Source organism: Lissotriton helveticus, chromosome 9 (genome assembly GCF_964261635.1).
Source record: "Lissotriton helveticus chromosome 9, aLisHel1.1, whole genome shotgun sequence".
Lineage (NCBI taxonomy): Eukaryota > Metazoa > Chordata > Amphibia > Caudata > Salamandridae > Lissotriton > Lissotriton helveticus.
Window position 1 is genome coordinate 771,311,579 of NC_136070.1, and position 25,740 is coordinate 771,337,318.

A 25,740-nucleotide genomic window follows, 5' to 3' on the forward strand; every position below is an offset into this window, starting at 1 on the left:
GTTTCCGTCTCTGCTGCAGGTTTCTGTCTCAGCTATAGGTTTCCGTCAATGCCACAGGTTCCTCATGCAGGGTCTCCAGCTCTGCTGCAGCTCTATTTCTGTCGGAGACGCTGTCTCTGCTGCAGGTTTTCGTCTCTGCTACAGGTTTCCGTCTCTGCTGCAGGTTTCCGTCTCTGCTGCAGGTTTCCGTCTCTGCTGTAGGTTTCCGTCTCTGCTGTAGGTTTCCGTCTCTGCTGCAGGTTTCTATCTCTTCTGCAGGTTTCTGTCTCAGCTACAGGTTTCCGTCTCAGCTTCGGGGTTCCTGCTGCAGGGTCTCCAGCTCTGCTGCAGCTCTCTTTCTGTTGGAGATGCTGTCTCTGCTGCAGGTTTCCGTCTCAGCTACAGGTTTCCGTCTCAGCTACAGGTTTCCGTCTCAGCTACAGGTTTCTGTCTCAGCTACAGGTTTCTGTCTATGGTGCAGGTTTCCGTCTCTACTGCAGGTTTCCGTCTCAGCTACAAGTTTCTGTCTCTGCTGCAGGTTTCCGTCTCTGCTGCAGGTTTCCGTCTCTGCTGCAGGTTTCTGTCTCTGCTGCAGGTTTCTGTCTCATCTACAATTCCTTCATTATTCTTAGCTGTTGTTTCATCAACAAATGCACAATTGAGAAAAGGAGTAACCTAGACTAGACCGATTACCTGCAGTCAATAACTTGGCAGAATCCAGTAGACAAAGAATGAAACAGAGGAGGAAATCACCCCTTGAGAGGTTTCCGTGGCCGAAGGATCATTTTAGCCCATTAGAAACTGGAACTGCGTTGGCTAATGTAACACACAATAGGCAATTCTCTGGGCTGGACGCACAAGTGACAAATTATTTGCTGAGTGAAGTCTTTATACACTAAGGCTGGTCAAATAAATACCAAAGTGAAAAAGCATGTTTTGGAAAGATTATCTCACTGAATGATGGTGAATAATCTCAGAGAAAATTCTATCGATTAGAGTTGCTTTTGGGCTCAGATCAAGCTGGTGTCAATCACTCAACATAATTTGTAAAGGAATAAAATTAGTGATCATTATGCATAATTGTCATTTCTGTTCCTACACTAGATGGACATAAATTGTTTGGTACTTGTCAATGTGCCTGCTTTCTGATCCCTGCTAAACTGTAACATCAGATTACGTTCAACAAATAGCTTGGGTAGATTCAATTGATTTTCCGCAGCCCTATATAATTCCAAAAGGCATGATATAAGAGCTAACACTATCTACCTCCCTTTATTTAAGCCATTTAAAAATGAACTATTTTTGTGTAGAAAGTGAAAGGAAACAATGCATTAAGTGAGAATCAGGGTAGGTAGCAGGATCTTAAAATATTTCTATTTGCCTTTGTACTTCCAATTAACTTTGTCGTACAAAGAGCAGTTTCTTTCTGAAATAACTAAAGTATTTGAGATGTTAAGAGATTTAAAGGTAATCAAAACCATTGCACTGCACCATATCATAATAGATCAGGGGCCTATTCGAACTGCACTGCAATTTAAAATAAGCTTAAAAGAAAGTAAAATCTTTGGGCTTCCTAAACTTTCTTCTTATGATACAAACACATTTTCATGTAGAGGGAAAAAAGTGGAGCTTCATAAACCACCTGTTTTACATTGTGTCTAAAATATGCAACTTCTTCAAGCATTACAGTCCGAAAAATTGCAAGACATTTCATCCTTTGAAATGAAGATTAATTTGTGTTTTGGGGCTGTAATACCTTCTAAGAATGCAGAACAAACTGTGATACACTAAAGGCAGATTCGATGTGATGAAAGTGGTATCGCAGCTGATAACACTCACGGAGCAATGCTGCTGCACACATGATCGATCCCTGAGAAGAGCAGTGAGTGAAAGAGGCGGCCCAGCAAATGCTGTCACTGGCCCATTATCATTCTGTGTGTGATAATTAGGCCGACATACAGAATGATAATGAGCCTGATAGCAGCCTGTGCCAGGTCGGGGAGGGGCTGCTACAGGCCACTGATCACAGCAGGAGCGTGAGCTGGCCCCTGCTGTGACATTTACAGGACTCTCAGACTGCTTGCAGGGGGCAGCTGAAATTACGGACAAAAGGCGTCCATGAAAGAAATCTTCACGGACAACGGACAAGAGGCCCAAATTACAGGCAGTCCGTGAAATTTACGGACGGTTGGTCACCCTAACCCCGGGGGCACAGTCTGCAGCGGTTTCGATTTGCACAAGTGCTACTCTCAAAGCCCGTAGGAATCAGCACACGATGCAAGCAGGGGTGACCCCGAAGTGCCTTTAAGCAGATGAAGCTGGGGGAGCTGCAGCTGGCAAAGATGTGGGCGAGGCAGTACAACTCAGCAGTACGCCCAATAATCACTGCTTGGCACAAACACTCAAGCTTTCATCTCATCTGTCCTCATCAGCCCCCCAATTAACTGGCTGCGCCATGGACATGAAGAGTGTCAGAAACACAGAGTGAGGGCAGGAATGCACTGTTGCAGTCACTCATTAGGGGGGTGTCAGTGGAATGTGGAGCAGTGGTAGGAGAAATGGCCAAACTAGGTCGTAGCCCAGCTTGCAGTCTCGCTTCCGCTCCGAACCGCCCTTTGCCCACCTCAGCTCCTCACACCCTCCCTCCACGCTGTCTCTGGCTAGGGGCTCTCGATCCACAAGATGTGTTTGCTCGTGCCTGCCCCCACCTAGATCCAACCCTCAGGGGTGGGGTGTGGTGCAAGTGCAACCATCCAACCAAAGGATAACTTATCAAGCCCCAAGGAAGTGACCACTGTTTAATAAGCTCCGGCCTTAGGGGGTGACAGCACAGACTCCAATGAGGTTAGGGTGAACAAGGGGGCCTTCAGCCATTAAACCAGAGGGGAGAAAGGGCAAGAGGAGGCAGCAATCAACTCAAACCCAATTACAAATTCAGCCAGGCTCTCCACTCATTGCAATTGAGCCTGGCAAGGAAGACACAAGAAGCAGCAACACAGAAGAGGTAAAAGAAAAGCCAAGAAGTGTCACACTAACTCTTTCCAGCCATACATATATTCAGAATTTTGCTTCTTGAAAGATGCAGACTTGGCCCTCACCTCAAGCAATAGTGGGGTTCAAGGCCTGCAGTCTCCTCCTGAGCCACTAGAAGCAGGCACCCAAGTGAGGGAAGGAATCCTTCAGCTACCCAACACTAAGCCAGGAGGACCAAGGCCCGGACCTATTACTGCATGGTTCCTCCATCCCCTGACCTGGTGCTGTTAGCACCAAACAGGATCCACGGCCTGGGAGGATGTTATTGCAGCTTGCTAGCTTGACCCTGCATTGGGCTTGGCCAGTGGAGGCTGTCAACACCATAAAACACCAGCACAGGCCTAGCCCCCCTCACACCGATGCCCCAAAACAGGGTCACATAAGGATGCCACATGGAAAATGGCAAAAGTCATAGCATAAGGCTGCAGAACTGTCAATTAAATAAGTCCCTAACCCAGGAGGACAACTCAATCTCTCTGAAAACGAACTCCAACCTCTTTAACCATCTGAAGGCTCAACAACTTCAAACGTCCCAGCTTTCTCCGTCGGCAAACTGCGACAAGCTATGTCACTCATCTGTGCACCAAGAGCACCAGAAGGAAGTTAAAGGGCATTCGGTGGAAGCGCAAGATCTGCTTTCTTATCTTGGTACACAAGAATGGAAGGACATGCTAGTGTCTTACCCACAAGAAGAATCCATGGGCACCAACCCTACAGCTATCCCACAAGGCAGCACAGTGACCCCCAGCTCGAAAAAAGGCCAACCTGGGCAGAGATGACCAATCGAAGACGGACGGCACATAGGCATTTCTTCTTAACACCATGTTGCTCCTGGTGGAGGCTCCCCAATATCAATCAGCTAAAGAGGATGTTCTGCTGACACTACTTAACACCTTGGCAGTCTACGTCGCGGGCATTGATGGGAAGTTAGGCGACCTGAACTCACTTCTCAAAAGGGCACAGTCTGGCTCACTTTAGCACAACTAAGTTGCAGATGTGGTTCAATGGTGAATATACTATCCTCTCTACCATCTATACTCAGTAATTTATGTAACAACCTAAAAAACGAGGCCACAGGTAGTTGTGCACTACTGCCAAAGGAGTAGCCCCCCATGTCGAGAGGAAACTTGCGCTAGTCACATCAACAAGCTGCCCCCCAGAGGTACACAGACATCATTGGAATGCACCCGACCCACATTACTGAGACACTGATCTTAGGTGGATCTCCAGAACAATCAACAGTCAACCTGGCAGCCAATGACAGAATCTGGAAAAAGCTGCAGCTGCGAAGAACTGTCAAGACCCCCTTCGCATGTGTTCATGGAATGTTAACAGCCTCGCCAGCCAAATTTCAGACTTGGACTTTCTTCATTACATAAAAAGCCTACGATATCATTTTGATGCAGGAAGCCTTGCTGGCAGAACCACATCATCTGCAGGGATAGATGTGCTTCTTCACGCCAGCAGTCAAGGGTGCAAAAACAGCCATTTTTTACAGCGGCCTGGCAATTTATGTTTCAATAGCCTGCACAGCCTCGGCACACCTACTACACTTCGCCTTGCGAGCTATCAACGCAGTCAATATCATCACCTTGCTCCAAAATATGGCAACTGAGATAATAATAATCAATGCCTACACCCACCCGAAATATAGAAGCTAAAGCTGCACAGCAGCTGGTAGAGCAGCTCGTGGCATACAAAAGCAAGGGAGAAACTGTGAACATTATCCTCACAGGGGACCTAAACCTACTGTTGGCCTCCTCATCTGACAATTCTGCGACAGCTCAAACTTCACTCTGGGATATATCAGCGCAAGAAACACTCAGGGCCACTTGCCCTGAATTTGTATATATGCCTACTTGACAATCTAGAGCACCTCAAACTAAGGGCCTCTCTCTATGGCAGGTTTCTGGAAGATAACCCACTGGCTGCCTCCTACTACTCTTCTTCCTCATGCATGACGATAGACTATACCTTCATTCCCCTTTCACTGTTTTACCAGGTTGTCTAAATTCCGCCTAGGAGACAAGGGCGATAGCGACCATTGGCCTCAAGAGGTATATCTACAAGTAACTGCACCCACATTCAATCAGTCGTTGGAGACACCATATTCCATCTTTATGCTCAATTATAAGAGGATCAAGTTTGCACAGTCAACCATAGGGCATTTGTCACCGTTCACAATGGCACTTCTACAAGCATAAAGAGGCCTGGCAGTAAGAGAAATAGGAAGGTGGGAGTCCTTCACCAGCAGTCTGGCAGAAACATTTGCTGTGCCACTTAAAGTAAAACAACTACAAACATCCAATGAGGTGGGATGCATGCCAAAGGCTCAATGGATCCAACTTAAGCAAGTTAAAAGTAATATAAACAGCACTCTAAGGTCCCTTCGACAACAACCTCAAAGACAACACTCTGCAGACATCACTTAGACAGCAAATAAACAACACTGAATAAGCTGAAGTGGGCCGCCAACAGACCACAAGAAGATGAGGTTTGGGTAAAGTTGTTTGCAGATATCAAGCACAATGCCAGTGACTGATTCTGGGGGACAATCAATAAGCTAACATGTCCATCACATGGGGGAGTCACCTCTGACTTATCAGAAGACACCAGGGCAACCTATCTTGGGGACCACTTCAATCAGCATTGTCGGGCACAACCCACAGGCCTGGAAACCAGTAACAACTAATGAATACCCCTCTTGACAGATCTTCAGAGAGAGGCAGCCTTCCAGCACCTTCCCTTCAACCAATAATACGACCATGGCACTCCCCTAGGTCACCCCAAACAAACTCAATTAGATGGCAAATCGGCAAAGGCAGGAGAGAAGAGGTTGCAGGCCCCAATGGCATCTCCCAGAAATATGTAAACAGTACAAGGAATTCTGGGCAGAAGCGCCCACTCTTTTCTGAAATTAGGCTTTGCTGCAACATCCTGGTCTCTTGGAGAGGTGCACTAATATATACAATATACAACAGTGGGTACAAGATCGTGGCAAAAAACTAAAGTTTAGTTGCCCTGATTGACGAGGCAAAATATTTTGCAGGGACACTACTAGAGGAACTTTCGACATGGGCAACCGAGAAAGCAATAATACCACTCAATCAAACTGGATTCTCTAAAACCTCCGGCACGACAACCAACATCTTGGCCATATGACTTCTCATTGACATGACAAAAGCTTCAAAACAGCCTCTTCACCTATTCTTTATCGACTTCTGGGCAGATTTCGACCAAGTGGAGCGAGGCAGGCTCTGGAGTATGCTGGCACACTGGGGGATTCCCCAGTCTCTGCTGGACAGTTTAATTACTCTTCACACGGACACATGGGTGCAGGTGAAGCTGGATTGAGGAATGCACCTTTCAACACTAATACCAACAAGCAAAGGGTTGAAGCAGGGGTGTGTCCTGACTACCACCCAATTCAACCTTATTCTGGCTGACCTGATGAAGTCACTTAATGCCTGCAACTTCCATGCCCCGAGGCTAGGGGGGTTGGCGCTGTCGAGCTTCCTCTATGTAGACAATGTAGTTTTGGTCAGCCACACCCAGGTGGGATTAAAGCATCTCCTTAATACAATACAGAAATACTCTGCTGACTATGGATTGAACATCAATTCTGTAAGTAACAACAAAGACCTCTACAAATCCAATTAATTAGAGTATGGCAATATGTCCATACTACACAAACTGTTATCAAACAGATCAATGATTTTGTATCTTTTATTCAAAAGTATAAACATGCAATAAATAGAACTGTTTTCTTTTACTTAACTTTTTCCATTATGTAAGCATACTGTGAACCAAAGACATATATAGAAAAAAGTATTTAACACATAATATATTACAAGACTATGTAACTTTCCCTCTTATACAACGCGCGCAGACCTCTACTGCACCTTGTGGCTTCCTGTTCACTACTGCTATAATATGTGTTTTCCTCTTTACGAAGTGTTGTAAAGCGCTCCGATGCCTTCGGGTCTGGCTAGCGCTATATAAAACACTCATTAATAAATTAAAGAGCACCGCCAACAACACATATGACAAACACTTAACCTACTCTCCAGGGGGTCGTTATTTGTTCTCAACACAAACATTAACAAGTTCGAATTGTGCAGAGATATATATTCCTTTTTTAGGAAATTTAGATTAAGAAACTTTTTTGACAAAAGGACTTTGCCCAATAATGACAACAGAACAGGATTGCGTCCATATTCCACCTTTATTCCATCTTTAGATGAGGTAGGCCCTCAAGTGGGTATTTTTGAGAAAATAGTATACTCCAAAATTCAGACAATTATGAGATTCGTTCCCAAACCATCTTTTAACCTCAACTATGAAGAACACAACGCCCTTAAAAGTCCCCATTCCAACAATGAAAGTCACTATAAAACCCAGGGACAAGGGTAGAGGCATCGTGATACTGGATGCCACAGATTATAAAGAACAGATTTTGAAAATGTTGGAGGTGCCTGAACACTATTTTAAAGTTGACATCTTTCCAGGACAGAGGATTAAACATAAAATCCTTAATATCACACAGAGAGCCCTAGACCGAGGCTCGATCTGTGAGCAGGAGTTCGAGTTTCTTAACAGACCAAATACTAGAATCCCTGTCATTTATGGGGTGCCAAAGACTCATAAAGATACCACCAAACTCCTATTCAGACCGACTGCATCCACCATTGGATCTATAACAGAACCTTTGTCTAAGTATGTTGACATCTTTTTAAAACTTTTGGCGTTTAACCTATGTGAAGGACACTGGCCATCTTATATACAAGATTGAATGCATCCCATTTAACCCCCATACTGAAGTATTAGTCTCGATGGATATTGAGGCGCTTTATACGAATATCCCTCAGCAGGGAGCCCTAGAATCAGTTAAAAGTGCCCTGGAAAGCAGTGTCAGCCAAGACGATAACATGTTCATCCTTGAATGTCTGGCCATAGTCCTACAAGAGAACTATTTTGAATTTAACAGCTCTATTTTCAAATGAGTCTAAGGCTTCAGTATGGGCGCGAATGTGGCTAACATCTATATGGGCACATTTGAGCAACGTTTCATCTATAATGAGATCGCCCCGTTTGCCGAAAATATCCATCACTGGCATTCATTTGAAGATGGTTTCTTTTTTAATTGGAAAGGGCCAGAAGAACAGCTCTCTAAATTCCTTCTGTGGATCATTTTGTGTGATCCCCATTTAAAATTTACCCCCAAAATAAGTAAAGAAAGGATTGAATTCCTTGACATCTGTATGCAAATTACTAAATAGAATATTGAAGTGTTTCTATACACCACGCCCACAGCAAGGAATACTCTCTTGCATTACGAGAGCTCTCACCCTCACTGTCAGAAAGACAGCATACGTTTTAGTCAGTTCTTGAGACTACGCAGAAACTGCACCAATATATGCGATTTTGATCAGCATGCAGACCAACTGAAACACAAACTTCTTAACAAGGGATACCCTCACAGACAAATCAGGGACTCGTATAATAGGGCCACATACTACAACAGGGAGTGCCTCTTCCAACATAAAACAGATATGGATGATAGGAAATTGGTTTGTGTCACAACAGTCCAATTTTAACAACAAAATCCATCAGATTGGCTCCCAGTGGAATATTCACAACTCAGGTAAGCAGTCTGCCCATCTCCCAAAACCAGTTTTAGCGTTTCGCCGTAATAGGAACGTCCGTAACTCACTGGTGTAAGCTGTCCATAAAGAAGAGAGGGAATACACCCAGAGATCCATCACAGGCAATAACCTCATCTATGGAACTCACAAATGCGAGTTGTAGCGGGTCATCGCAATCACTTTCGCTTTCACAGCGATCGTGAACGCGATGACTTTCGTGACCAATGCTTGTTTTTTTTATTGCCACGCGGCGTTAGTGTCCTCCTGCATGTGCCCTGTGTCTGTTTATTTATGCTTTATGTTTTTTTTATTGCCGCGCAGCGTTAGTGTCCTCCTGCATGCGCCTTTGTCCGTTTATTTATGCTTTATGTTTTTTGTATTGCCGAGCGCCGTTACAGTGTCCTCCTGCATCCGCCCTGTGTCTGTTTATTTATACACTGTGCTGCCGCCCGGTGTTACAGTGTCCTCCTGCATGCGCCCTGTGTCTGTTTATTTATGCACTGTGCTGCCGCCCGGTGTTACAGTGTCCTCCTGCATGCGCCCTGTGTCTGTTTATTTATGCACTGTGCTGGAGCTTAGTGTTTCTCCCATGCTGAAGCTGCGCCTAGAGCTTTCTCCTTCTGAACATGCACCCATGTCGCTCTCAAACTGTCAGCAACTGAGTAGTGCGGGAGGAGGGAGACAAGAGCGTGCGTCTAAGTCTTCTTCTAAATCATATTTTTAATTCCACTCTTCTCCTCCCCACCACAAGCCTATCATGTGAATACCCCAAAAGGAACAGAAGCACTGTCATTCTGTACGCACAGGTAGATGACCAATGTCCAGCAAGAAGGCCATGATAGCGCTAGGCAGACAAGACTTGTTTTCTGATGCTGTTTGTAGGGCTGCCGTTGATAGTCACCGGCAAGAGGGTGGAGCACTAAAACTGCTATCTGCCCAGTATTCTCAATTGCTTCTCACACCGCACATACCGTGGGGTACGTTCATGTCTCAACAAAGGCCGCGGTTTATTTTAAATTTCTTCTCCCTATCACATCTAGCTGTGCATGCCATCACATTGAATTACCGCTAGCAAACACTTTATGGCCCAAAAACATGAATTTGCTGCTCCCTTTAGAATGGGTGTTGTTTGTGGTCTGTAAAACAAAGTTATTGCCTTGTGTGTGTGTTTTCTTTACCTCACTTTTTTTTAGGTCATCCTGGATTCAAATGGCAGTGGGTTTAGTCAGTAAGATCTGCTCTACCATTGTATATAATCTTTGTTTCTGTGATTTTTCGCTGCAACAAAACACTAAGAGTTTTATTAAAAAATGTGACTACAAATATTAAAATGGAATGCAAAGATTAGGCATTCTTGTTTTCCAGACAGTTAAATTCCTTGTGTCTGTACTCCCATTGAGCATTTCTTGTAAGTATCTCACATCACTATGCCCTTTTATTCCTTATATTTAGTGGGAGGTTTTTTTGCAACCTTCTTGAGCAGTGCGTGGGACTAGTGGAGTGATCACAACTTTGTTTTTGGGGATATAGCATTCATTGTAGATTACATGAGACTTGGATATCTAATCTGTCTCAGTGTGAGCGTTGGTGTATTTGCTCCTTGCATTAGACCAAAAATATCTTTTTATTATTTTTTATTAAGAGTTCTGTATTTTCAAAAAGTACTTGTTTAATGCGGGTTCAAGAAGAAGCCTAGTCTACGATCTTAGTTATATTTGTTTCCTTTGTTTTTAAGCATCACAAGCCTGCCCATCTTCCGGAGTTATGTTTGTTTGAAGTGGACTACTTAATATTGCCTCACCTCTTTATCCTGGTTTGCTGTAGGCCAGAAACTCTCATTGAGGGGTTTACAAACTGTGGCTCGGGGAGCGAGATGTTGATCAGCTCTGACCACTTCTGGCCTGCATTTTACCTGACAGCGTGACGTCATTAACTACACCAAATGGCACGTGACGTCTGAGATTAGAGAGAGCAAGGACTGGTCAGAGCCTCTGACCTGCAGACTGTTCCTAACCCTTTTACCGTTGATTATGTGCCTTTGACAGTCCAGCTGACTGTCTGTCTCTCCATCCTTCCCCATTTCAATCTAGCAAAGGATGCCCTTCCTTAACAATTTTAGACATCTATTGTTCCTTCCTTTCCGTATCCATCGTTCCTTCTCTTCATCCATCCATCCATCTATTCACTCATCTCTATCCAACCAACAATCTATCAATCCATAGACCCACACACCAATCAATTCTTCCATCCTCTCTTCATACATTCATCCTTCGCTCCATCCTTCTTTCCATTCATATTTTCTTTCATGATAGATTGTTTCATTTGTTCTCTCTACTCACTGCTTCATCATAAAAATGACCTTGCAGAAGTATTAAGGAACTACTCTTTAGAGACTAGTATCTCCATCAAAAGTGAGACAAAAGGCATTTTAAAATTTGAATTTACACCCAGTGGGACACCCCTTCTCCCCCATCAAGCTGCTAATGTGCGAGGTTCATGGGGCTCCTGTGTGGGGTTCCACTCCTTCTACAATAGTCTTTTACTGATATTCTGTGCTTTCGGACCAAAGTCACCATTTATACTGCACATTCACATGCTGCTGAGCTCTCGCACTGTTTTTCCAATCACCCCTCCCCCTTATTCTCACTCACAAACATGCATGCCTTATTGCAAAAGCTGCTGGCCCCACCATACACATGGAAGTCTAAGGGTGCAGGTGCTAACAAACTTTTTGGGTGATCCACCAACCACAAAATTAACGCAGGGCTTTAAGTGGGCCGGGTCCTGTTGGTGCACAGCACGGCAGTTCTAAAAAGCAGGCGCAGAGACGGGTCCCTAAGGGGCTCTCCATATTTGCACTCACCCTCAGTGTGAAAAAAAATCTTAACTCTGCAGCAGTACCATCTTTCGCTGCTATTCAATTTCAAAGAGACCTGTTACAGTTCTTTCAGTCTCATAATTTCAGAACTGTAGCATTTTCAATATTATATACAATGAAGCCATAGTTGTTATTTATTTATCTTGTGCAACTAACAACCATTGACAATGCCAATAGTCCTGGCTTGTGGTAGGTAGAATGGGCCATATTATCAAGAACGGCGATAACATTATCGCCGCTTTAGCAGCAGGTAACTGCAGCAAAATCGGCGATAAGGGGCTTGATAATACTCCCTTGTGAATTCCCATAGAAGCCCAGGTTCACACCAGAACCTGGGCTTCTATGGGAATTCACAAGGGCATATTATCAAGCCTCTCATCGCCACTTTATCTGCAGTTTCCTGCTGCTAAAGCAGAGATAATGTTTTTGCCGTTTTTGATAATATGGCCCAATGTTACTTGCTGTATTATATATCAGAATGCATTAATAGAAAAGGTAAAATACTAGTCAGGAGGCACACTATGCTAAGCACAAGTTTTTAGCTTAGGTGTTTTTAAGTCACAGCCTTAATTATATAGGCCACGACCCCTTGAGAAACCCCCCAGTTTTTTCATCCCACTTAAAGGCCTGAATTAATGTATCTATGCACTATTACTGTGTTGAAACTTAGAACAAGACTGCAAGACCCATTATGCAGTATTTGTATAACTATCCAATCCCTGGTGACATTGCACCCAGGATAATGTGCTGTATGGCTAAACACTTATTAGGTCTCAAAGGCAAGACCTATTGGCTATGCCAATGCTTGTTTTTTTGGGCAGGACCCGTTTGGCCCCTAGAGTGCCCACTTCAACCGCAGCACTTCTTTACGATAGTCCCCAGTTTACTGTGTCTCACCAGAGGCGCCCGGGCAAGTCTCTGCCTGTGTTTGTCCTTTGGGTTTAGATTTTAGCCATTCCTTTTTGGGTCAAGCCTAGAGCAGCGCATGCGCTGTTTGCTCGACTTTTAGTAAAGGGGTAAAAAAAAGTGCTACCAGATGCTGCCATGGCCAGCCTAGAGCTTGAGTGCATGTGCGCAGGCGGCGCTTTGCGTGCCTCTCTCAGCGCTTCAATTACCTCCCCCTCCCCCACCACAGATCTCGTCACTCTCCTGGCCTCATTAAGTGCAATTAACCTGGCTGTGCGCGGGTCTGCACTTTTCAAGCACTCGTGCTTCTGTTGTGATTCTTCCTGTGTCTGGCAAGCATCAAGACCACTTCACTCCTTTTTACTAGTTTAACATCCTCTGCAATATGCCATAAACTAGAATGCGTGTGAGGTAAAACAGAATGCAATTTGCTACTATTTCAGATCCTTCAATGTTTCAAAAACGACATGTTAAAAAAATCTTCCTGACTGTATCATGGTTTGCATCCACGGTAGGTCAATTTGAGCAGATGTACAAGCTGGGGTAAAACATGCAAAAATGTCCTTTAGTTTTCTGTTGTCTCCAGTAGCATAAGTAGTTGCTTCCATGTCTTTGTTCATGATAAAGCCTCAAATGTTTACCTTTTCCACACATTGGAAATACGTTTTCAAATACCATCTTCCACTGATGAGAGTTGAGGAAATTTGCACTGTTTTTTAAGTAAACCAATGTCTGTAATGGTTTGCAAATTCGAATAATGTTCAAAATCTAAGGTTAGTCACAGACACACTGCACTACTCTGCTTGACAGCCCCACCCTCCCAGTCTTATCTTGTGCACTACAATTAATAATCAGAAATACTAAAACTTTCATAAAATCTCGGCAAGTGTGTTATTTTTTTTTAATACACGTATGGGGACCGTCCTACCATTAAACTATTGAATTCATGGAGACAAGGTTGAAATTGGACCGAATTGTCTGCCCCTCCAGAGCAAGACCTGCTGGCTTGCTCCCTGATTGACCCATTGAGGTTGTATTTAGAAACTTTATTTATTTTCATTTTTTCACTGTGTAGTACCCAACACTTGAGGTCCTGAAGAATTGCCACATTGGCATGAAACATGTCGACCTTCTTAGAGGGTTGAGCAAGTTCACTGTAGCCTATACAGTCCCTTTCTCCCCTCCCACCCTTTTAAACTAGGGAGTCAGCCACCCCAAATAAAGTTCATTGTGGACTGACTTACCTTCTTTTAACCTCACCTTTTCACTCACGACTACACTTACACCAGACCCCTCACACTCACGCAAAAACTGGCTGGAACAAAAGATCTCCAACAAAGAGCGCCTACGGCGCCCGTCAGACATTGCAGCGCCAGTCTGACGAGGAGCAGGAGACCGATGATGAAGCATGACACCTAGGCTCCCGTCTGGGTGTGTGAGGTCCCCTAGTTCCAACAAGGGAACACCTTGTTCCCTGACTGACTGACACGCTCCCCTAGCTCCATACACCTCGTTTCTTCTCATCTTTTTCTAGTTTGGGGAACTAAGTATTTATTTGTTTATAACATGATTGCCGCTGCCCAATTACAATTTGGAGTTTAATGAAAAGAGGCCACTGTCTGTGTGATTGATACAAAAAAAGGCAGGAAGGCATGCCTCATTCTGCCCCATACGCGGATTTATTTACACTTTTTTTTTACACACACGCTCTCCTTTTAGAATTTTTTTTCCTCTTTAGCGTTTTGTGCTACAGGTTAGGCTGGCCCTGCCTCTGTTTGCAGCAAGCTCCTCGCATTGATTCTGACTGCCAGGAAGAGACGTTTGCCCCCTCACACATGTATCCTATCTGTGCTTTCTGGGCTCAGCTTCTTTTTAGTCCACAGACACAACAAAGCCATACCTGGGAATGCAACATCGGATACCTGCAATCCAAGCCTCTGTTTATAGAGAACACGCTAAAGTGTACAGTTATTTAATATCTAAACGCAGGGGCCTTAAAAATGAAAACTCAAATGAAAAAAGCGAGCCCCTTAATTTTCTAGATTCTGCTTCTAACAAAGCTGGAAGGAAAACCGGGGCTCGATCAATCTTATTCGTCGAGCAGGGCTTGACAGCTCCTGGCCTTGAAGATCAGATGTAAAGGGTTTGGCTCTGGCAAGAGCAAATGTTGCTTTGGGGGAGAGAGAGTGCACATTAAATGTGAGTAGAGAAGGAAAGAGTCTTCAGACATTTATTTTCTGCCGGACGGTTTCAGTGTTTCCAGGTATGGTACCTTTCTTTTGTTTCCTGTGTCTGTTATGTGTGTCATACGTGTGTTTGTGTGCTGTCGGGGGCCGGTGACAAATAGCGCATAGAGCTGCATGTGTGTTTGGGAGAGGTAGGCAGAAAGGTTCACAGGGTATTAAATAGAGCTATTTAAACAAGCATTGGCATAGCCAATAGGTCTCGCCTTTGGGACCTTATATGTGTTTAGCCATGCAACATTTGTTGTTGCACCAAGGATATTGTGCTGCATAACTAAATACTTATAAGGTCCCAAAAGCGAGACCTATTGGCTATGCCAATGCTTGTTATTATTGTGGCTTAACTTCAGATTTTGTTTTACTTTAGACCTGTCCGTGCGGTCTAATTCCGACACTCCCTGGGACCTTACGTATCCCTTTGTAGTGCCCTTTATCTGGATTGGTCTTTAAGGTAAGTGTTTCTTTATTAACATCAGGTGTATGTGTCCTTTGGACATTTTTTACCATTCACCGCAGCATTCTTTAGACCATGTCACTAGCTGCAGGCCGGCTCTTTCTATCAATTTGTGGATACTGTAGACGGTTGTACCTGGCCATCGCTACCTACTTCAGGCACATTGTTGTTTTTCAAATTAGGCGTTTTTGCATGAGTCTTAGGTCTTGTCCTTTATCCTTAGAATATACATTTGATTAGGGACCTCTCCTCAGTCCCGGACTCATTGCAGTCAGAAGAACCACCATCTCGTTCTTATCTCCACATTCTTTGGAGCATAGTTTCACCAAGTAGGTGTCTTTACAGACCATTGTCTCTTTCTAATATTACTGGTGACCTTTTTCACAGTAACTTTATCACATTCTGGTCTCTTTCCTTCATGCTCTGGTGTTGTATTACTTGGCTTATATCTTCTTGATCTTGGCACAACATTTTTTGTCTTTACTATATTTCCATTCTTTATGATGTAGCATGATTACTCACAGATGTGGTATCCTTTTTCCCCAATCGTACATGCTATCGATGATATATCTATTCTCCTTACTCTGTTCTGGTTTGGCTCCACCTACTCATGTCTTATGTATTATTGAATTTAACCTATTCTCCCCGATTTTTGTTTCACTATTTCACACACCTTTGGTTATACTCTTGATATTGAGCACCATGTAATTCTCAACCAGAGAGAGTGCATTATTCACAGATGGCCCCCTGCCACTGAATATTGTAGTGACCTTCCTTGTGAGTTACAACCATTTTGGGTTTCATGCCCTCACTGGACAAGATGTGTCCTAGAAATTCGACAGACGCTACTCCAATCTTGCACTTGTTCTTCTCGATGGTGAAACCTGCTTCACTAAGTTTAGCACACAGTTTCCTCAAGTTGAAATTGTGTTAATCTTCATCAGACCCGTAAATGAGAATGTCATCTTGGAAATAGATGGATTTGTCCACGCCCACCAAAATATGTTGCATTATTCTTTGGCAGGCCGCTGCGGCCAAGGCCAAGCTAAACGGCATCCTCAAGAATTTGTAGGTACCAAAGGGTGTGGTAAAAGTTTTATTTCATAATACAATTCCTCAAACTGCCATGCCTAACGCTCTTCAGCCAGAAGGGCCAACATTCTAAGGTGGACTCCTGCTCACATTCTAGGACAGAACCGCAGACTTCCGGCAGAGGGGTGGAACATACTAAAAGGGGAAACTAAAGTTACAAGAGGGAAGAAAGATAATTTTTTGCAGGGATGAAACCTGAATATAGGGAAAGATTATAACACACCTCCTTCCCAAAAGTTAATGTGGAAAAGGAAACAGGGAGCGGTGAAAAGGAAAGATAGAAAAAGGGGCAAAGGAAAGAGGAGGGAATGATAAAGGTAGAGATAAAACAAAGGAAGGAAAAAATGCAATTGACAAAATCCCCAAACCACAGGGAAAAACAGTAATTTAACAGCGTGTACATCAGATGTGAGTTAGAACATTAAAATCAACATTCAACTGGTTACCATACATTGCTCAAAATTATTTTATGACATAATCACCATGCAACTTGGGTGATCTTACAATTCTATCACTTCGTTTAACTCCAGGCATGTTGGTTTGCAAATTAAAACTCTCATTCGACTTGTTACCACTACTTTGCTCCGAATATGGCATTAATCTGTTCATGCTCCACATTTTGCGATCGGCAATGGTAACCACATATTTCTTGACATCCTTTATTCTTGAAGGACCATAGTATTTATTGTACCTGTTCGAGCTATTGTCAGGTCTTTTAACCAGAACATGTTGACCTGCTTTCCAATTCAATTCAATTCAAAAGTGCTTTATTCGAGTATTACTCATAAAAGCAGACGAACAAACACATAATAAAATACTATTAAATTACAAAGTCAAATATGACTTAAGCACGATACACGTTAAAAAGACGGTTAAAATTACATTTCATCCTGTTATTTACAGACAAAGGTGCAAAGTTCGTATAATAAAAAATCAATTTTAAAAATATACGTTCATCAGATAACACCTCGCATGGGAACAGAGAATAGATGATCTAGCAGTCTCTGTTCAACTAAGCAGAGAGTAGTCACCCTGCTAGCAATCTCTGCCTAATTACCCACGCCCACCCCAGGTACTTAGCAGTCGCTATGATAATCCAATTTAAGGAGGTAGAATTAACAATGCGTAGAGCTACCATACTGCTTTTAGTGCCCAGGTTTCTACACATTGGAGCCAACCAAACACGTCTGGGAGCAGAATATGCATTACAGGCAAACAAGAAGTGACCCAACGTTTCCTTTCCTTCCCCACAAATTGGGCAGATAGCTGGACCTCCATTTCTCCATTTTGATGTTAAGTTACTCAGAGGTAGAGAGCCAGCCCTCATTTGAAAAAACAGTTACCTGTCCATGGGTTTAGTTATAAGATCCCAATACATTTCAAACATGGGAAACAGTTTAGCTTCAAGGAAAGCAGTCGTCATAGACCCATTATTGTTACTAAGGAAGCTCCTGTTTTCAACCTGTTCCCAAAAAAAGATTTTTTATGAACAACTTGGATGGGAAGGATGACCCAGTTGGATCGGACCACAATTCGGTTAACCCTAGTTCACTTAATGCTGTTTTTAATGATCTAAACCATCTGATTTTATGGAATCGGTCTGCTTTGATGACATCAGCAAACCCTGCTGCATATTGTGACAACTCAGGGGTGGTCCAGATTCTACGCCAATATAATATCGGACGGAGTTTGCACATTGCCGAGATTTCCTTCCTGCCAAGGTCATATCTGAGAGGCAAAATGGGGCTACTCTGTGGGGTTCCAGTTAATTTCCGGAGGAAGTTATTCTCTGATGTCTGTAACTCCTGGAGATTTTCTTGCCCCCACATCTCTGCCCCATACAATGCTGACCCTATTGCCTTAGCCTCATATATGATCAGGGGGGGTTTAATTGGTTTGGTCAAAGATTTGCTATGCTCCTTAATGATGGTACCAGCCAGTTGTTTGTGTCTTAATACTGCAATGTTTAAATGATGGTTCCATCTATTATCATTTGAAATGTGGATCCCCAGGTAAGTAAAAGAATTTACTACATCGAGGCAACGCCCACTCATGGATATTTTAGATTTAAATTTTTTAGGAGGATTAAATACCATGAGTTTTGTTTTGGCTGCGTTTACCTCCAAGCCGTGGTCACTACAAAATTTGTCAAAAATTACCAATGCCTTTTGCAGACCGCTGGGGGATTTTGATAAAATTAAGGTGTCGTCTGCGAACATTAAAATAGGAACTTTTACACCTGCAAGTGAGGGAGCATCTACTGGCTCGGCTTGCATGCGGGGAACAATTCCATTAATAAAAAGTGTAAACAATGTCGGTGCCATTGAACAGCCCTGTCGTACCCCACGCTCGACAGGAAAATCAATGGTATCATTGCCATAACCACCCCATTGAATTTTGGCATAAGTACCCTCATGGAGTCTCATGATCAAAGTTAAAATGGTCATCGGGACCCCCAGGGCAGCCAGCACCTCCCACAATTTTGCCCTCGGCACCAGGTCGAATGCAGCCCTTAGGTCAACGAAAGCTGCATAGAGACTGCATCCACCCAGAACCACTGTCCTCCACTGTATCAATTGAAAACGGAAGACCTGGTCCACAGTGCTGGTTGCTCTGCGAAACCCAGCCTGAAAAGGAGATAAAACATTCTGCTCCTCTGCCCAATCAAGCAAGTTGTTAATGATTACACGTCCTACAACTTTTTGAACCGTGTCAATTAAGCTGATTGGGCGGTAATTGCAAGGTTGGGCGCGATCTCCCTTTTTATATACTGGGATAATAACAGCACCCCGCCAGGATACCGGGATTTCAGCGCCCCTAGCAATATGATTTAGTAGAAGGCAGATGTACTTACTCCACCTGTCGGTGTCATTTAGAAAGACGTCCGCCGGGACTCCGTCAATACCCGGAGCTCGGCCACTGTGCACAGATTTCAGGGCAGTCAGGACTTAGCTCTGCACAAAAATGTCTTCATCTGCGAACAGATAAGTTGGGCTAGCGCTATTATCAAGCTGATCCCTGGAGGAGTACTGCTCGCTGAAAAATTTAACCCATGCATCGTGGGAGACATTATTATTGGGAGTTTCTGGAGATCTGTCGTGGCCCCATTTGACAATATGCCAAAATAGTCTAGAGTGTTTGCATTCACTAGCACATTTCAGTTTCTGCCAGTGGTCTTCGTCCCATTCTCTTTTAGCCCTAGCGATGCAGTTTTTATAGTGCTTCCTGGCAGATCGGATCTCACTCAAATTATTACTTTTGATTGCAGCTCCTAGTTTAAATCTTGCTACCCTGCAATCTTGATTGTACCACTTTGCTGATTTATGCGGGCGGGCCCTAATGTTATGTACGGGTTTTAAGAAGAAACTTTTAACTTCATTAAAAAGAGTCGTGTGTGCTTTATTAATATCTTCATGTCCCTGTGAAGACCCAGCAATACTCTCCAGTGCCAAAATGGCCTTGTCTGCCGCTGCTCCTATCTTTATCAGGACCTGCTGGTCTGTCTTAACACCAGACCACCTTAACCTACGCATGTTATTAGATGGAATGATCGTCGGGAGCACAAGTTGGTCACAAGGGGTTGGAGCAATTTCGTTAGATGTCCACCAGTTATGAGAGACACATAACGGATCGTGGTCGCTTTCTGGCCTAGCTGTTACTACCATGTCACTGAGAGATGACCATATGGATATACTACATATGACGTAGTCAATGCGACTTTTACTTCGCCCGTTATTAAAAGTCATGGCGGGAACACAATCTGATTTGGTCCGACCATTCAAGGCTCGTAGCCCGTGCTCCAGACACATAGCGTTTAGGCCTAGGATGTCAGCCGTCCACCGAGTTATCGGTGGGGAATCTAGTGTGGGGATGTTCCAAAGCTTATCTTCCTCAGCTCCAAGAGGAGAATCACCAGTGATAAGAGGTTCGAAAGTGCGATTTAAATCGCCTGCAATTAGAATGTTTTTTCCTGCAGATTGTGTCTCAAGAAGATTAAAAAGACTCAGAAGAACCTCAGATTTACCTTTACTTCCACCTCTAACATAGATATTATAAATATCTATGGAGATGGATAGATCACTAGTCAATCTAATGAGCTGGATATCTTTTTGGTCAAACTCCCCACTTTTGACAGTAAATTTTAAAGACTGCCTAATCCATATGATAAGGCCCCCCATCGGCCGCCCTTTAGGGCCCTTAATAGCAGGAACATGAAAATTTACATACCCCAAGGCAAAAATAGGATCGCACGCCCAGGTCTCTTGGAAGATGCAAAGGTCGTAATTATTAATAAATTCAAACCAATCAGCGCAATCCATCTTGGAACAAAGTCCAGCCACATTCCAGGACAAAAGATTCCCAGAATTAGATGTCGTAAGAGAACAGGGGTTAATAGTAGTCTTGTGTAACATACAACCCCCTATGACCTGATTTATGCTTTTTACATTTAATGGCCCTGGTGAATCATCGGACGGATACCCCTGAATACAACCTGTAGTTAAATTATTGACTGCATCAAAAGTTCTTTGGTCGGAGAGGGGCAAGGGGATAGAGTTGCAAATAGATGGTTGTCAATCGCAATCATTTAAATTAGACAATGCAGAAAAACGATTTTCCAACCCCAAACCCCAGTCCACTGAAGCAACATCCTTCCTCCCCCTCTTGGTCACAATGTTCCATTTGGTTCTCAAAATACTTGAGTTTGGGCCACTTCCCTTACTTGGATAGAAGAAGTCCAAAGTCAATGGAACTATTGAGGTTGTTCTCCGTTGTGGTGGTAGGATGTTAGGTAAGATGTTAGGCAAAACCCCAGGATCAGAAAAATGTAGGACGACACACTCCCCTTTGAACTTTTTCTCCCTGTCCCCAATCCACCGGACCCTTCTTGCGTTAACGAGCTCTTCAGAGAGTTGCTGTTTTCCCCATGGAGTGATTACCATGTTGTTGGTCAACCATGATAGAGATTTGTTTATTAACGAAGATGTAGATTCACACTCACCTTGAGCCAAGGGAGGAACGTTAGCAAGAACAAGTACCAATGGGGAAGCTTCAACCACAAGCTCGAAAGTCCCTTTTTCAGTAGATGGGTCTTCAGCAGCAGGAGCAGGGATTGGGGCAATAAGAGAGACACCAGAAAAAATACTATTAGTTGCCGTTTGGGGGTTTGGTGCAGGGGTAGGGGTGAATCCACTGTTAGCTGCAGTTACTAATTTGCTTAGAGATTCCTCTAACTTGGCAGAGACATTTTCCGGGAGTTTACCTAACTCACCCAAGGTTTTTTCCAGTAGCCCTTCCAGTCGATTAACCTCAGAGGTCAGCTTATCTATTTTGCTGACCAGAGGTTTAACCACACCTTTGATTTTAGTATCCATCATAACCAATAGTTTATTAAATTGGGCATTTGAAAGTGTGACATAAGCCTCATTAGCAAGATTGAACTCCTCTTCCTCTGATTGTTTCCTCGGGAGGTTTACAACTTTGTTCTTAGCTGACCTTAGACACTCCCGTTTCCCCGGAACGGGTGATGGAGGAGAGATGGAGGAATCATGACTAGTGGTTATCTCTGTCAGTACTTCATTAACGCTAAGGTCTTCAGGTCCAGCAACAGTACCACTTGGCTGTATGAATATAGTATCCGGAAGTGAGTCGGGTATTGCACAATTTGTGCTGTTATTAATCTGATGGCCAAAGGGATCATCTGACTCGATATCAATTAAGAGAGATTGGGTGGATGAATCTATTCCCAAAGATGCTCTCCTGCCAATGTTAATTTTTTCGACAACTTGTACCAAGTAGTTCTCAATAGAATTGCTAGGAGTGAGTAGCTTTTTAGGAGGCATGATACTCTTTGCACACAACCAAAGTTAAAAACTTACGATGGAATGTGCCGGGATGATGATGTGCGCAGAAGCGTCGAAATCAGGACAACAAACCAAGAGACCAAGCCCAACCCAACCTTGGTCAACCTCGGACGGCCTCAGACGGCCCGCCCTTTGCCCGGGCTTAGCCCCGGGCGTCCCGCACGCGTCCCGCGTAGCGGGTATCAGTGGCTCCTAATGAGGAGATGAGGCGGTTGGGGGCGGGACAAGCAGGGAGAGCGTCCAGGTGTAGGGGATGGCTACACAGGGACTCCTGGGAAATGGAGTCCCTGTCCCTCACCTGGCGCTCGCAGCCCTGGCTGAAAGTTCTCCTCTCCTTCCCTTCGAGCACCCAGTACGCCGACAAGGTCTTTCGCCTCAGCGAGGCAGCCCAGCAGGACGGGCGATGCGGGACCCGCGCAGCGGGTTCCGCGAGGCGTAGCAGCAGTTCAAATTGATCCGGCAATAAGGACGTTGCAGGGATATTCCACGAGCTCCCTGGTCAGTAGCAGTTAGTTCAATAGTTCCCAGCTGGCTTCAGTGAGCGACAGCTTTAGCCCGGCGGTCGGGGGCGGGACAAGCAGGGAGAGCGTCCAGGTGCAGGGGATGGCTACACAGGGACTCCTGGGAAATGGAGTCCCTGTCCCTCACCTGGCGCTCGCAGCCCTGGCTGAAAGTTCTCCTCTCCTTCCCTTCGAGCACCCAGTACGCCGACAAGGTCTTTCGCCTCAGCGAGGCAGCCCAGCAGGACGGGCGATGCGGGACCCGCGCAGCGGGTTCCGCGAGGCGTAGCAGCAGTTCAAATTGATCCGGCAATAAGGACGTTGCAGGGATATTCCACGAGCTCCCTGGTCAGTAGCAGTTAGTTCAATAGTTCCCAGCTGGCTTCAGTGAGCGACAGCTTTAGCCCGGCGGTCGGGGGCGGGACAAGCAGGGAGAGCGTCCAGGTGCAGGGGATGGCTACACAGGGACTCCTGGGAAATGGAGTCCCTGTCCCTCACCTGGCGCTCGCAGCCCTGGCTGAAAATTCTCCTCTCCTTCCCTTCGAGCACCCAGTACGCCGACAAGGTCTTTCGCCTCAGCGAGGCAGCCCAGCAGGACGGGCGATGCGGGACCCGCGCAGCGGGTTCCGCGAGGCGTAGCAGCAGTTCAAATTGATCCGGCAATAAGGACGTTGCAGGGATATTCCACGAGCTCCCTGGTCAGTAGCAGTTAGTTCAATAGTTCCCCTGCTTTCCAATCACATGGTTTGGCTCACCATCTGTGATCATATACTTGTTTGTACTTCTTTTGGTGATGCACAATCCTTTCCTTTGTCAATTTGCCATCCCATATAAAAATGAGTTGTCCTCGAATACCCAGCTTGGTGTAAGTTTGAGTCCAGGTGTGCGCCCTCTTAGAAGACAAAAAAGAGAGTAACCAGTCATACTTTTGGGTGTAATATGATACGATAAATCATGTCTTCAAAAGACTGAACAATGGGTTTATGTGCAACCATCACTAATTGTAAAGCGTCTTTGATCATCCTGTTGCAGCGTTCCACCAACCCATTGGCACGAGGACAATATAAGGGAATGGAAATGCGTTTATGGCCAAACTGACAGGAAACTCTTTAATTTCCTCAGAAACCAACTGCACTTCATTGTCAGTAATAAGCGTGTGTGGGATACCTTCACTCGCAAAAACATCAGAAAGGAAGAACATTATAGTTTTAATGTCCACCTTATTGACAAACTTTAGGGTGACCCATTTGGAAAAATAGTCTACTAAAACTATAACAAACCTCTCTTGTAATCCTGATATCAGTAGGGTGCTAATATTGTTCAAGCCTAATTTGTCCAAGTCCTTAATGGGAACATGCACTGGTACCAACAGTATTTTCCGTGTGCTTTTAGTTTTGTCGCTGAGGCCACAAGCATGGCACTCCTTAACCAAATTCTCTATAAGAGTGTCCATGCCAGGGAACCAGTACCCTGACCGAAGCTTGCTTTTTGTAAGGCTCCTTCCCAGATTGCCTTCGTGAGCTATTTCACTGATGCGCATCCTGAGTTCTTCAGGGGGAATTATCTTGTCAGACTTGAACACATTAGTTCCTGCAATAGACAGTTAATCGCTAACATTCCAAAATGGTTGTAACTCACAAGGAAGGCCACTACATTTCTTGGGCCAACTATTAGCGATGTTTTCGATCACCGCTTTCAACGTAACATCCCTCAACATGAGGCTTTTCCGCTCTTCCTCTAAAATGGCAGGAATGGTTACTTGTAAGACTTTGAACTCTTCTATATTTTCCTCCACATGCTTATTGAGAGGTAAGCGAGAAAGGCAGTCGGCAACCTGATTCTTGTTGCCTGGAACCTACTCAATTTTGAAATTGAAATTTTGTAGGGACACAAGCCATTTGCCAATCCTGGCTATAGTTTTTTCAATGTCCTTAGATGAAAATAAAGACACTAAAGGTTTATGGTCAGTCCTGAGCACAAACGGTATACCCCATAGAAAAAATCTAAAATGATTAGTTGCCCAAAAACAAGATAAGGCCTCTTTCTCAATAGAGGAGTAGTTAATTTCTGCATCTTTGAGTGTCCTGGAAGCAAAGGCTGTGATTTTTTCTTTGACCTCTTGCATTTGAGAAAGAGGGGCACCAATGCCTCTATTGCTAGCATCTGTGGTGAGGAACGTGTCTTTGGCACTGTCAAAATTACCTATGCAGGGTGCAGTAGCAATAACCTTTTTGAGTCCCACAAACGCACTGTTGTGGATGGGTAACCATTTAAATGTATTCTCTTTCTTCAGTAGATCCCTAATAGGTTGTACCAGATCTGAGAAATTTGTAATGAATTTAGACATATACACAGCCAAACCTAAAAAAGCTTCGAATTCATCCTTGTTGACAGGAATCGGAGCTTCTACCACAGACTCTATTAGATCCATTTTGGGTTTCATGCCTTCACTGGACAAGGTGTGTCCTAGAAATTCGACAGATGCTACTCCAATCTTGCACTTGTTCTTCTTGATGGTGAAACCTGCTTCACTAAGTTTCGCACACACATTCCTCAAGTTGAAATTGTGTTCATCTTCATCAGACCCGTAAATGAGAATGTCATCTTGGAAACGGATGGGTTTGTCCACCCCCACGAAAATATGTTGCATTATTGTTAGGAAGGGCGCTGAGGCCGAGGCCAAGCCAAATGGCATCCTCAAGAATTTGTAGGTACCAAAGGGTGTGGTAAAAGCTGTGAGAATTTGTGAATCGGGGTGCAATGCCACTTGGTGATATGCTGATGTGAGGTCTAATACAGAAAAGTATCTGGCACCATTTATTACGGATAACATTTCACTAATTTTGGGAAGCAGGTACCTGTCTACCCAAATGTTGGCCTTAAGACATCTCAAGTCCACACACATGTGGATGTCATTACTCTCTTTTTTAGAAGTTATAACAATGGGGGTCAACCATTCTGAACTTTCCACAGCCTGAATAATGCCCAGCTTCTCTGGTTTCTCCAGTTCTTTTTTCAAAGGTTCACGCATCACCAAAGGAATGGACCTGGTCTTGTGTGTGACCGGAAAATGAATACTTTTTTAGATTTATTTTGTGCATGTAGTCCATTGTGCTTTGCACGCGTGGGTTCATATCTCATCCTTGTCG

The 25,740-nt window shown here is 44.2% G+C and overlaps 1 protein-coding gene across 1 annotated transcript in view; it reads right to left on the bottom strand.

Annotated features, from left to right (window-relative positions):
- The window catches only part of KLC3 (kinesin light chain 3), a 931,842-nt gene that overhangs the window by 298,134 nt on the left and 607,968 nt on the right, over nt 1–25,740 (bottom strand). The gene's annotated exons all lie outside the window — the stretch shown is intronic.